The sequence below is a fragment of the Neovison vison genome, chromosome 13 (genome assembly GCF_020171115.1).
Source record: "Neovison vison isolate M4711 chromosome 13, ASM_NN_V1, whole genome shotgun sequence".
NCBI classification, from domain to species: Eukaryota; Metazoa; Chordata; class Mammalia; order Carnivora; family Mustelidae; genus Neogale; species Neogale vison.
In genome coordinates this window covers 59,788,803-59,801,384 of record NC_058103.1, presented here as the reverse complement: position 1 = coordinate 59,801,384, position 12,582 = coordinate 59,788,803, and the positions used below count along the sequence as shown (strand labels likewise).

The 12,582-nt window shown below is 38.7% G+C and overlaps 1 long non-coding RNA gene across 1 annotated transcript in view; it reads left to right on the top strand.

Annotated features, from left to right (window-relative positions):
* Positions 1-720: 720 nt before the first annotated feature.
* Positions 721-12,582, top strand: part of LOC122893329 — a 34,021-nt gene continuing 22,159 nt past the window's right edge. Inside the window, exon 1 of the long non-coding RNA XR_006381614.1 lies at positions 721-769. This is a non-coding gene — a long non-coding RNA (uncharacterized LOC122893329). The remainder of the gene's footprint in view (positions 770-12,582) is intronic.

Sequence of the window (12,582 nt, the reverse complement as noted above, 5' to 3'; positions counted from 1 at the left end):
AGATCATGACCTGAATAGAAATCAAGAGTTGGACACTCACCAGACCGGTGAAGTCACCCAGGCACCTCTGTATAGTTTTTGTTGTTGTCGTTTTTTAGTTAAAGAAATCTTATCTGCATCTCCCAAAGAAAAACAAGGTTAATTGTTTAGAAATAGAAATAAAAATCTCCTTGGTTTAAAAACTGCATCTTTTAACCTCTGTTTCCCCCGCCAAAAGACTGTTATTTAGGAGGAACACCCGATGTATTGGAGGGAATGATATTTGCAGCACAGTTTTAGAAGATAACATCTCCCTTTTCAATGAAGGGAGGACTTTATGTGGGTCTCTTCTTTATGGTTAGATGGCAGAATGTTTTATTGCTATTTATAAAAGCCTGCATTAAAAGAATGCAATATTGGTTCTCCCAGAGTGGGATCTATTTGGAAAACTAATTATCTCCAAATGGCTGCAAATTTTCAAGAATCTGCCAAGAAGACAAATCAAGAATACCATCTAAATGACTTACTGCAGTGAGGGATACTTCAGAGCTCTTGGGACCTCCCTAAAGCTATTGAAAACTCTCCACTCCCTTCCTCTCGTCCTCCCTCTCCAACCTCTGCCAATGACCTCAGCTCATATTTCACAGAGAAAATAAGGACCATCAAGGGAGAACTGGCTCAGCTCACTCTCCTGCCTTGCCTAGTGTTTATCTGCTTTACACGTCCCAGTGCCCTTTCCTTCCACCAAAGCGAGACTGTCCTCTGCTGTGTTCCAGGCTGATTCTGCCACGTGAGTTCCCACCACTTCAAGGTTCTTGCTCTGTCAAATACTCCTCATTCGCCTGCAGTTTCCCCTTGCCTCTTTCCTTTCAGCCTGTATATCTAATCAACTTTCTTCAATTTAAACAACAGCAGCGATACCACACACACATCTGCGCCAGCTGCTTGCTTGCTTGCTTTCCTAGAGTGTTTTGCACCATCCATGCTTCTTACCCTGGCAGCCAAGGCGCTGTCCCAGCTGATGGATCCTGTTGCAGTCTGAGTATGGTTGTAATTAGATGACCCCTTCTACTTGCTTGTCTTTCCTCATCCTATAAAATATGCAGCATGGTTTGATGGGGTTGTCTGTTGCTGCTTTATAAATACCTCTGCTGATATGTGTTGAAAAGAAAAGAAATGATCTCAGTACTTTCTCCCAGGGGAGCCCTTAGATAACACAGACTGAGAATTTGCTGTTAGGAGTTAAGCATTTTACATAGATTATCTCATTTTATCATATGGGTGACCTGGTATTTATCCCATTCTGCAGATGAGAAAATTGAGGCACCAAACGTTAAGTAACTTACTGGAGCTCACACAATAAGCAGAGAGCAGGGCCAATAGTTTCTTGTCCAAACCTCCAAGAATATCAGTCTCTGGGGGTAGGACACCATGTACCTAGAATGTCAACCTTCAGAAAACAGGAACGTCCATTCTCTGTAATTCTGCTGAGAGCACTGAGGTACAGCGTATGCTCTCACGTGTGCTTCTGTATTTTCTTATCATAATGGTTTTCAGCCTAGGCTGAGTGAGATTCGTGCCTGGCCCCAAACCAGACCAAATGAATCAGAATCTCAGGGTAGAGTGGGGGGCAGCTGTGCTTTTTCAAAGCCCCCCAGTTTATTATGATGTGCACAGAGGGTTGCCATTACTCTCTCCCCTCTGCTATCCTATTTCTTACTACCTTTCCTATTCTGTGGTATTCTCCTGAGTAGAGAAAAACATTGCATTTCAAATAATGAAATAGTTTAATAATCAGCTTCCCATGGGTAGTGTTACTAGGAATTATCATATAATTATGTTTGATTATTTCTAAAACATAAACTAAAAAATATGCACAATTCAGACCGGACTGAGTAAATGCTTAACGATATTGTGAAATGATTTTTAAGAGCCCCAGTTTTATTCTAGACACTAGAAAAAAACAAGTCAGATGTCTTCAAGCTGTTTCTAGTCAAAGGTTCATCTAAATCTTGGCAACATGCAGTGAATCAATGTTACCTTTCAGCTACTCTACTAATATCAGTTTTGTATCATCTATTCCACTGCATAGAGAGTGTCACAGAAAAATGAATTTATATGACGTGTCTTAACTCATTACGTATTGAGTTTAATTCTTTCTGCTATTTAAAAAAACATGTTTGGAATCACCAAGCTACTGAACATGCTGTGTTGCAAGGAGGGAAAAATGGTCCTCTTCTTTTTCATTTTCAATTTAATTCTGATATTCTGCAAAACAGAGCGCCAGAACTAAATTTAAAAAGGAAAATAAAATAATATTAAGAAACACGTATATCGCTTTGTAGAGGGAGACTAATTATTTTCAAAAAGCGTCTCTTACTTGCCTGATGTTGAGCGTCCTCTGTAGCTCCCCACTTGAGATGGTTTCTTTTATCATCCTGGTGGGGTATCTGTCAGCAGAAAATTACTGTACTGCTTTCCGAATATCAGGCTTCATCCTCCAAAAAATGCACAGTATTTCGAAGATTTATGACTCTAATGGAAGTCTCCTGGCAGCACTGTGATCCATTTTGCTGATATATAGGAAGCAGACGCAACTCTAATCTCCTGTTGCACATATCCAAAGACTGAAGAAACCAACATCTTAATTAGCATAGAAACAAGAGATGTGGAAGCCCTTAGTCCCTGAACAAACGAAGTCCTGTTAGAGAGTCATATATAAAAGAATTAGGTGTGATCATGTTTAAAAAAAAAAAAGATTGAAACAAACATTGGCCATTATGTGCTGCGTGGCTTTATCAGAGGGCATCAGAAAGCAGATCCCATTGGGATTTTAAAGGGCAACCTCTATTTTGGAAGATAAAGTTTGTGACCTGCATAACAGCTACATAGATTTAATCTTAGGAGGGAATAATCTGTATATTTTTTAAAAATGTAACTGAAATATGAGTGTGTCAAAATTAAAGAACACTCAACTAAACTCAAGTTGAATTTCAAGCCCAGCTTTTCCATGAACTTGCTGTGTGATCTTGGGCCAATTACTTGATCTCTCAGGGCTTCACTTCCTTTGTTGGACTACATAATCTCCAAAGTCTTTCTCCAGCTCAATCATTTTATGTTTCCATTAAGCTTCCCATAGTAGAAGCTAACAAATGAGCCGGACTGTAATAAATAAGAGGGCTCTTTTGTGGTGAGAGGGAGCTACTGACTGTAAGTAAAAAAAAAAAACAAAACACCTGCATTTTACTCCCTGCAGCACCATTTAAATACCACATGATCTGGGCAAGCTCTGAATGCCTTGGTTTCCTCATCTGTCAATTAGAGATTGTGGTACCTCATGGCATTGATAGGAGTTTTAAATGAAATGCCATCTGTAGTCTGCTCAGATTGCCATAAAACACCACAGACTATTTTGCTTAAACACCAGATATTTATTTTCTCATAGTACTGGAAGCTGGAAAGTCCAAGGTCAAGGTCCAGCAAGGCTGGTTTCTAGTGAGAGCTCTCTTCCTGGTTTGCAGATAGAAGCTTCTCTCTGTATCCTCATATGGTAGAGAAAAAACTTGCTGTTTCTTTCTCTTTTTATAAGGGCACCAGTCCTCTCACATCAGAGTCCATACTTACGACCTCATTTAAACTTTGTCAACTCTTCATACCTTATCTCCAAAATACAGTCTCATTGAGTGATAGGTTTCCAACAGATGAATTTTGGGAAGACACAATTCAGTCCACAGTATCATATTCTTTGTACACACATAATTTTCTACTAATGTGCTAATAAGGATCAGGGTTTAGGACCTAAGGGTTTAGACTTCCCTCATTGCTTTTTGCCTCACCCTCCCATAACCTATACTCCCCAACCCATCATTTGATGTATATCACAACTTTGGCTTAATTATATTCAGGGATTTACTATGTAAATATTGTTCATGGCTGAGCTATATAGCACTTATGATGAAATATTCTGCCTTACACAACTTTGTATTGCTATAGTTACTAATTACCTTATATTTTATTTGCTTAGTTTTATATGCACATCTCATCATTTTATTTCAAGTCTTTTCTTCAGAGTTGTACAGTTCCTTTCAATATGGTCCAACATAGCAGGTAATCTATTCTATTTTTGGTGGTGTCTTCTCTCCTGGTTAATCATTCAGAAAGCCAATGGTAGTGTTTGAAGAGCTAATGCTTATGAAATATTTGCAAATTCCCCTCCAGTTTTTTTTTTTTTTTCAAATTTTGATCCTTTCCTCTGTTTGGCAGCCAGATCATTCTGTTCTTATTTCCTCAGGTGAAAAAAAAATGATAGCAGAAATCAAGAAGGTAGAAGAAAGGGAGTATTTTTCTGACTTTGAGTTTGAAAGCTCACATTCTAAGGCAATGGAAAGGTTTTATGGTAAATCAAAATATTTTGGACAAAATCCCAAGAGTAAGAGATAAATGTCCCTATTTCACTACTCCTGTCAGACTAGAAGTCAGAAAGGAAATGATAAAAGAGAGGGGTCTGGGGTGAATGAAATTGAAGATAGCAGTCAGTGTACACTGATGGTTAATTGTCCACTCCTATAAGCACCTCAGATCCACACAGTTCAGGCCAAAGCTAACAATTATTTGATCAGAATGAGAACATCCCTCAACAGCAGCCAACACATCATCCAGAGAACACCCCAGACGGGAGATGCCTATGTCCATGTAAACATGCTCCCCTTCAAGGACAAAGGACACTTACAACCTCAAAAGACTTTGGGGATCTGGATTCTTACCACTTGGTGGTGAGGAGCAAAACCAGCTTGACCTTCATCATGACAACCATTAGTGGTAAAGCACAATCCTATTAGGCGCAAATGCTTAGGGACAAATTAAACTGTTATGCAGACTGTCCATTAAAATGGTTGAGTCAATGAGTTAGAGAATAAAAAATAAAGGAGAGTTCATATAATGGCCTAGTGGAAGGAGCAAGGAGCCTAAATTCAGGCAAGTCAATTAATTACCATACCTGATTTCTCATCTGTAAAATGAAGACAGCAATACTGTTGTATCCCTTAGAATGGCTGTTCGGCAATGGTATAAGAAAAAGTCTACTGAAAATTTAAATGCACGACACAAGGTATCGTTTTATAAAGAGATAAAACATTTGACTTATTCATTGATTCATAATTCAACAAACATAAAAACAGTATGGACACTAAATTTGAGAAGAGTAAAAGCATATTTTCACAAGTAAGCCCATTATTAGCATTGCAGCATGAGGGAAATGATATCATTTGCCCCTCCAAGTGATTATACCCGAGAAAGGTCACTCAGATGTTACACACTAATTCTAAATACTTCTCTGCTATTTAATTTACATTTCAAACTCAGTGCCTGCTTGTCAGATATCATCTGTAAACACTGATTAAGTCCCTGTACCACAGCATGCTTGTCACCCACAAAGCAAGTTATAAGACCTTGTCCTGTCACCTGAGAGTGTTCGTCTGACCATGACTGAGAACTGATTCTAACAGTAGATCTCTAAGAGTCTAGAATAATACTATGGTGCCTCACGGAAAAGCACATTATAAATTGTTGGGAGTAATGATTCTCATCAATGGTAGCTTCTTTCTTTGACAATGAGAAAGAAAGTGGGAGAGAAGGGAAAGGTCCTTCCAGAAGAATTCTGATTAATAAATACAGAAGGAATGGGAAAAATAGAAGATTGTCATTAGGCAAACATAACTGTTACAGACAGAGTCCACAGATGGAGGCTAAAAGTAGCAGATGGGAGTTTGAGGAGAAACTATGTTTCCACAGTCTCAAAGGGCAAGTTGGGTGAAGGGAAATGGGGACTGTCCGAACTGTTTCTGCAACTTTTGTGTGAAGAAGAAATTGTTTTTTTCAAAACTTAAAAATATGGATGAAACTTACATTACAAATTTTCTTGCCCAAAACTTTCTCTTTTTTTTTTTTTTTGGTTTCTCAACTATGTTTTTGAACTCACACTTTGTCCCGTGTTAACCCCCAATAGCATTCACCTCCTTATACAAATCTTCCAGATTATTTCCATTTTTGCTATCAAGTCTTCCCCAACTACCTTCTACTACTAGTAGAGGACTGTAAACATTCAATCAAAACCTCTTCAAGGATGTGTTGAATACTTACCATTTTCATGGAAATGTGAGAACTGCAACAGACTAAAAAGCAGTTTATGATCCATTCCCTCCCTGGAGGAGGTAGTAAGATAGATGTTGGGAAGATAGAAGTAATGTACATGGCAGAATTAAGTAGTGTGTGAAATTATTATGTGAGGTTACATTTTATTTTCATGGTATTAGCTACAGGATTTGACAGAGACAGAGAAAAATGACACATGCACAAATAAGAACAAGATGAACCTAAAAACTATGCCGGGTCTTGGATGGTGAGTGGATGTCTGGAATCTGTGCAGCCTTTGTGGGGTCTTTGGGGACATAGGAAGATGTCAGGAGACCCGTCTAAGTGGGTGGAGAATTTGAGGTTACAAAACGGGCCTGGAGAGAGCTGGGCCAGGTCAGAGGGCTGAAAGCAAGGTGGAAGAGCTTGTGGGCCAAGTAGAAAAGGGAGGAGGCTCTTTTAAGGGCTCTGTTAAGGGTGAAGACTTCCAGGCACCCAATGAACATGTATGGTGGATCTAAAGTCAGAACCAGCTCCATTTTTGAAAATCATGTATCTAATAATAGATCATTAAAAGATCTTTCCTTTTATTTATTTATTTGACAGAGACAGACACAGTGGGAGAGGGAACTTAAGGAGGGGGAGTGGACAGGGGGAGTTGGAGAAGCAGGTTTCCCAGTGAGCAGGGATCCCTGATGTGGGACTCCTTCTCAAGACCCTGGGATCATGACCTGAAAGGAGGGCAGATGCTTAGCGCCTAAGCCACCCAGGTGCCCCAAGAGACCTTTCTTGAAATGCAAAGCTCTTCATCTTCCCTTTCACCACCTTACCCCACTCTCTTTCCCCCTAAAGCATTCTTGAGGTATCCTTTGTCTTTAATTTCGAAACCAAAAACTTTAACATAGGGGGCGCCTGGGTGGCTCAGTGGGTTAAGCCGCTGCCTTCGGCTCGGGTCATGATCTCAGGGTCCTGGGATCGAGTCCCATATCGGGCTCTCTGCCCAGCAGGGAGCCTGCTTCCCCCTCTCTCTCTCTGCCTGCCTCTCCATCTACTTGTGATTTCTCTCTGTCAAATAAATAAATAAAATCTTTAAAAAAAAAAAAAAAACTTTAACATAGCCTCGGGACCCTCCAAAATTGGACCCCATCCCTATATACCTAGATTTTTTGGTAACCGATTTCCCTCAAGCCCTGCCTACCTTCTTTTGTTTCCTTCAGTGCTTTCTTCTGTTACCATTTGCATATGCTCTTCCCTCTGGCTCACCATTATCTCTTGAGGAGTTTACTCCTTCTTATCTTTCAGTTGAATCCCCCAATCATCAACTTCAGTGCAGGTGCCTCCTCCCTTCTCTGACTGGATCTACTCATAATACCAAGTATCTCGGTTGGTAAAATCGTCCACATTTGTATATTTTTGTGTGTGCCATCTTTTCATCTCCTCATTTTTCTACTTGCCTAATTTTATGTATAACCAAAGGTAATTGGGCTTTACATGTGGGTAAAAGGACAACCCTCTCTTCTTGCTGACTGCAACCCTCTTCCTTCCTTATTCTTTAAACAATTCAACATACTAGACACTGATGAAGTAACCATTTGCCCAAGAATCTGGGTGTCTCAGATGACTAAGACAATATTCCTTTCTTTAAGGAGCCCATGTGGGGTTAGGTAGAACTTCAAGCCCAATTAAATATAATATGAAAAGTGCCATAGTAATCCAACAAGAAAAGCTACCACTTAGGTCCTTCCTTTCATTCACTCCTTCCATTAACAAATATTTTGAGAGCCTCTGTGAGGTCTTTGGCCAAGAATAGGATTTAGAGTGGTGAACATACGTGAGCCAGAATGTGAGGTTATGTAGCTTATTACAGTTAAGAAAGCTGACATTAAAAGAGTAAAAGGTAAAAAAAATTAACTAATTAATATGTAAATATAAGCCAAGGATATATTATTAAACATTAGCAACAATAATAAAATAATAATGATAGCCATATTTAGTTAGAAGTTAGGATTTAGTACATTTTAAGTGCAGGTGTTCTGGTTCCAGAGCTGATCATTTTATATTACATTCTACTAAAATTGTAGAAAATATATTTTCTCAGGTGGGGGTACCTACTTATATAGTGTGAGAAGTGAAGACTTGTCTAAGAAGGCAGTGTTCAGGCTGAAACAAGGATAAAAAGGCAAAATCGACACAAAGAGTCAGAGCAGAGCATTTCAGGCAGAAGAAATAGGAAAAGTTCCTAAGGCAAGAAAGAGCTTGGCATTTTCTAGGAATAAAATATAGGTTGGTGTGAGTTGAAGATAGCTCCAAGAGAAAAGGTTTTAGATGTGATTGAAGAAATAAACAGGAACCAGATCGTGCAGTAGGTCTTGTTATGAACAGAGAAGAGTTCAGTTTTTATTTTAAGAGAAATAAGAAAACATCAAGATTGTTTAAGAAGGAATAGTGATTTTATCCTATTTATATTTTAAAAGATTAGGCTGACTTCGGTATAGAAAAATGGGTTAGAAAGTACAAAAGAGGAAGCAGAAAGGCTATCAAGTGACAAAATCAGGGTAATTCAAATCACTGTGACTATTAAAGTCAAGAGTTGTAACTGCCACATTGTGCTGTCCCCTACCTTGTCATAGATTTGCAACCTGGCTAGGGACATTGTCCTACTAGACATCAAAGATCCATAAACTGTACATTTTCTTATTCTCTCCCTGCTTCTGGGAACTTACTGTGTCTTTTGTTGTTGGGTCCTGGAACAGGGACATAGTCAAAGATTTTCATGAAAAGAGAAGAGATGGTAGACATTAATGATTTTTTTTTTTTAGCTCATCTTTACTCTCTTATCATTTGAACATAACTTCCCATCTCTGCTACACTGGGATAATAATAATGGTTTTTAAAGTACATAATTTAAAGTGTTTGTTAGTGTACATAATTGTTTAGTGTGTGTGTGTGTGTGTTTGCTCTGTTCAAAATGTAAATGTGTGGGTCACACCTGCAGAAATTCTGATTCAGTACATCTGAGTTGGACATTTTAAATAAGCACGCCAGGTAATTCTGAGCAGACAATCCAAAGACTATACTTTGCAAGAGACTGGTTTGTGGTGGAAAGCTTTAAGATTTTATTCCAAGCATGGTACAATGACTTGGATGTATCTGTTCTATTAATATTATCAGCATTAGAAACCATCAATTGCAAGTAACCCCAGCATTTAATAGCCTATATATTTTTGGAAGATCTCTCTCCCCAGTGCAATATAATCTGATACACAGATAATCAATTTGATCTCTTTCTTTAGGCAAGAGACCAAAGAATTTATACAAACAATTTCCTGACTGGTCAGTCTCAATGTGGTCTAAATATATCATGCAGATTAATGACACAGGGTTTTTCCAACTGGATGGAAACAGAATATTGCCTTCCCAATATTAATACAGGGTTACATAGAAGACCCAAATAATTATTGCTCAATAACTCTTTTGGAGGTGGTTTTGTAATATAGAAAATGCTTACAAAGAAATAAATAATAAATGAAAGTGAGTCAAATTTCTTTACCACAGATCTTGCACAAAATAATTACTAGTCTATGTAAGTAGTTATTTAAAAAGCAATAATAATAGCCAATAAGATGAATCACAATTATAAATCATTCTAAAAATCAGCACCCTAATTCTATTTTAGAATCACATTCTGAACACTCTTTAATAATCACCCAGCCTGCTTCTTAGAGCTATGCCTTTTGCAGGAGTGGCTCATATCATGAGTGATTTTCCTGTCATGTAAACTCCCTTTCTTGGTTAAGATCATGGGTAATCCAGCCTTAGGATATTTAATCCTTTTAAAACATACTGACTCTTTATCTTTTACATTTGTCTTATATGGTTTGCATTTTACATTTCCTCAATGAGTCTGCTAAAGAATCAGAACATGTGTTCTCGATGAGGACCAGTTCTGAATCTGTGTCAGCTCAAGCTGGCCTCTTTAGAGAGGAGGTTTTCCCTCCCTTATAGTCTCAGATACAAGCAAAGTATAATAACTAAAAGATATCTCAGTATATATTCTTATAGAGATAGGGTATTATTAATCATGGCTCCAGATAGCTTTAAAAGTTACTCATTTATTTCACGAGATAAGTATTTGTTGAGAACCTAGTAAGTACCAGGCACTATTCTAAGCCCTGGGGCTACAGAGATAAAAAAGAAAATGTTTCTGCTTCTGGAACTTACCCTCTAGGAACTGAGACACACAATATACTGAAAAGCAAGTATAATATAGGTATATTATATAATAGGTAAGTGCAATGCAGAGAATGAAGAAGAGTAAAAGAATGGAGTATGACTTAAAGTGGTCAAAAATGACCTCTCTTAAGATGACAACATGTAGGGGCACCTGGGTGGCTCAGTGGGTTTGGCTCAGGTCATGATCTCGGGGTCCTGGGATCGAGCACTGCATGGGGCTCTGTGCTCAGTGGAGAGCCTGCTTCCCTTCCTCTCTCTCTGCCTGCCTCTCTGCCTACTTGTGATCTCTCTCTCTGTGTCAAATGAATAAACAAAATCTTTAAAAAAAAAAAAGATGACAACATGTAAGACACTTAAAGGAAGGAAAGAGTAAACAGAGGGAAAGAATTCCAGGCAGAGGAACAGCAAATGAAAAGGCTCCAGATAGGAACCTGGTAGGTAAATCTGAGGACCAGAAAGAATGATAACAAAGGGGAGATTCATGGATGATGAGATTGGAGAAAAAGCGAGAAACTCACTGTGAAGGGCTTCGCACGGCCTTGATAAGTAAGGACACCAAGTAATATGAGAAATGCAGTCCATTAAAAAATGGTCAAAAATTATTTGCTATTCCTTCCATTGGAGGGTGGTCTAATTCCCTTCCCCTAGGATCTGGGCTGGCTGTGGTGACGTGTTTAACTACTAGAATGTGGCAGAAGTAATATTCTGGGCCATGACCAGATCTTAAGAAGCTTTGTAGCTTCTGCTCAGACACCTTGAAACCTATCAGCTGCCATGAAAGTGGTCTGACGTAGGGAGATGTACAGTCAGCCCTTCTTGTTTGTCCGATGCATCCTAGCTGCCAGACATGGGTGAGGAATCACTCGGGTTAATCCAGCCTCACAGACATCAGAAGAAGCATGGCCTCCGACAGTCGGCTCTACTGGAGCTGTTCTAGCCACCATTAGCCACTCAAGTGACCCCAGCTGAGTCTTACTGAAAAGCAGAGAGTAACAAACTTCATTGTGCCTGGTACAATTTCTTGACCTACAAATTCATGAACATAATAAAATGGTTGCTATTTCATCCTCTCAGTTTAAGAAGATCTATTATGCAGCAATAGATGACCTGCACAGGAAATGATTATTCAATGGAGAACAGGAAGATATAAACTTGATCTATATCCTAAAGAGAACTTTCTAGCTGCTGAGTGGGATCTAGATTTGCAGATGATATGAAAACAGAATGATCAGTAAATTCATTTTTATTTATTTTATTTTATTTTATTTTTTTAAAGATTTTATTTATTTATTTGACAGAGAGAGAAATCACGAGTAGGCAGAGAGGAGGCAGGCAGAGAGAGAGGGGGAAGCAGGCTCCCCGCCGAGCAGAGATCCCATGGGGGGCTCGATCCCAGGACCCTGGGATCATGACCTAAGCCGAAGGCAGAGGTCTAACCCACTAAGCCACCCAGGCACTCCCTAAATTCATTTTTAAAAAGATTTATTTATTTATTTGAGAGAGAGAAAGAGAGTGAGCTGGGGGGTGGGGTGATGCAGGGCAGAGAATCTTAAGCAGACACGGTGCTGAGTCCGGAGCCTGACATGGGGGTCAATCCCATGACCCTCAGATCACAACCTGAGCTGAAACTAAGAGTTGGATGCTTAACCAACTGCACCACCCAGGCACCCCAGAATAATCAGGGAATTCAATTGAAAGTCCAGGTAAGAGAAAATAGTGGGTTGGATTAAAAGAGTGGCATAGGAGGAAGAAAGACATGGTTGAATGTGAGGTATATTTTGAAGATAAGTTGGCAATATTTGCTCAAAATTAAGACAATGTCTTTATTTCCATTTCAAATTTGAAAATACTTAAAAATATATTAATATGTCATGTACTACACTTACTCAGAAATGCCTAGAACATGCAAACAATCCAAAGTCTGTAAAATAAATGAAGCTGTACTGAATCTTTCTTTGATTTAGAATCTGTCTGTATGTCTGGTTAATCATTACCATCATCAAATAAATATTACATTTTCATTGTAGAAATTTATATTGACCCAGGGCATGTCCTAGAAGCTTACAATGTGTCTCTGTTTCTCCACAGAATTCATTTATTAATCTTTCAGTTTTTCCAACAAATATTCATGAATAACCTTCAATATATATGTTGCTAGGTGCTCAGGATATAGTATGAACAAAAGAAGGCATAGTCTTTTTTTAATGGAAGGTAGACTTTTTTTTTGGAGGTAGAATTTAA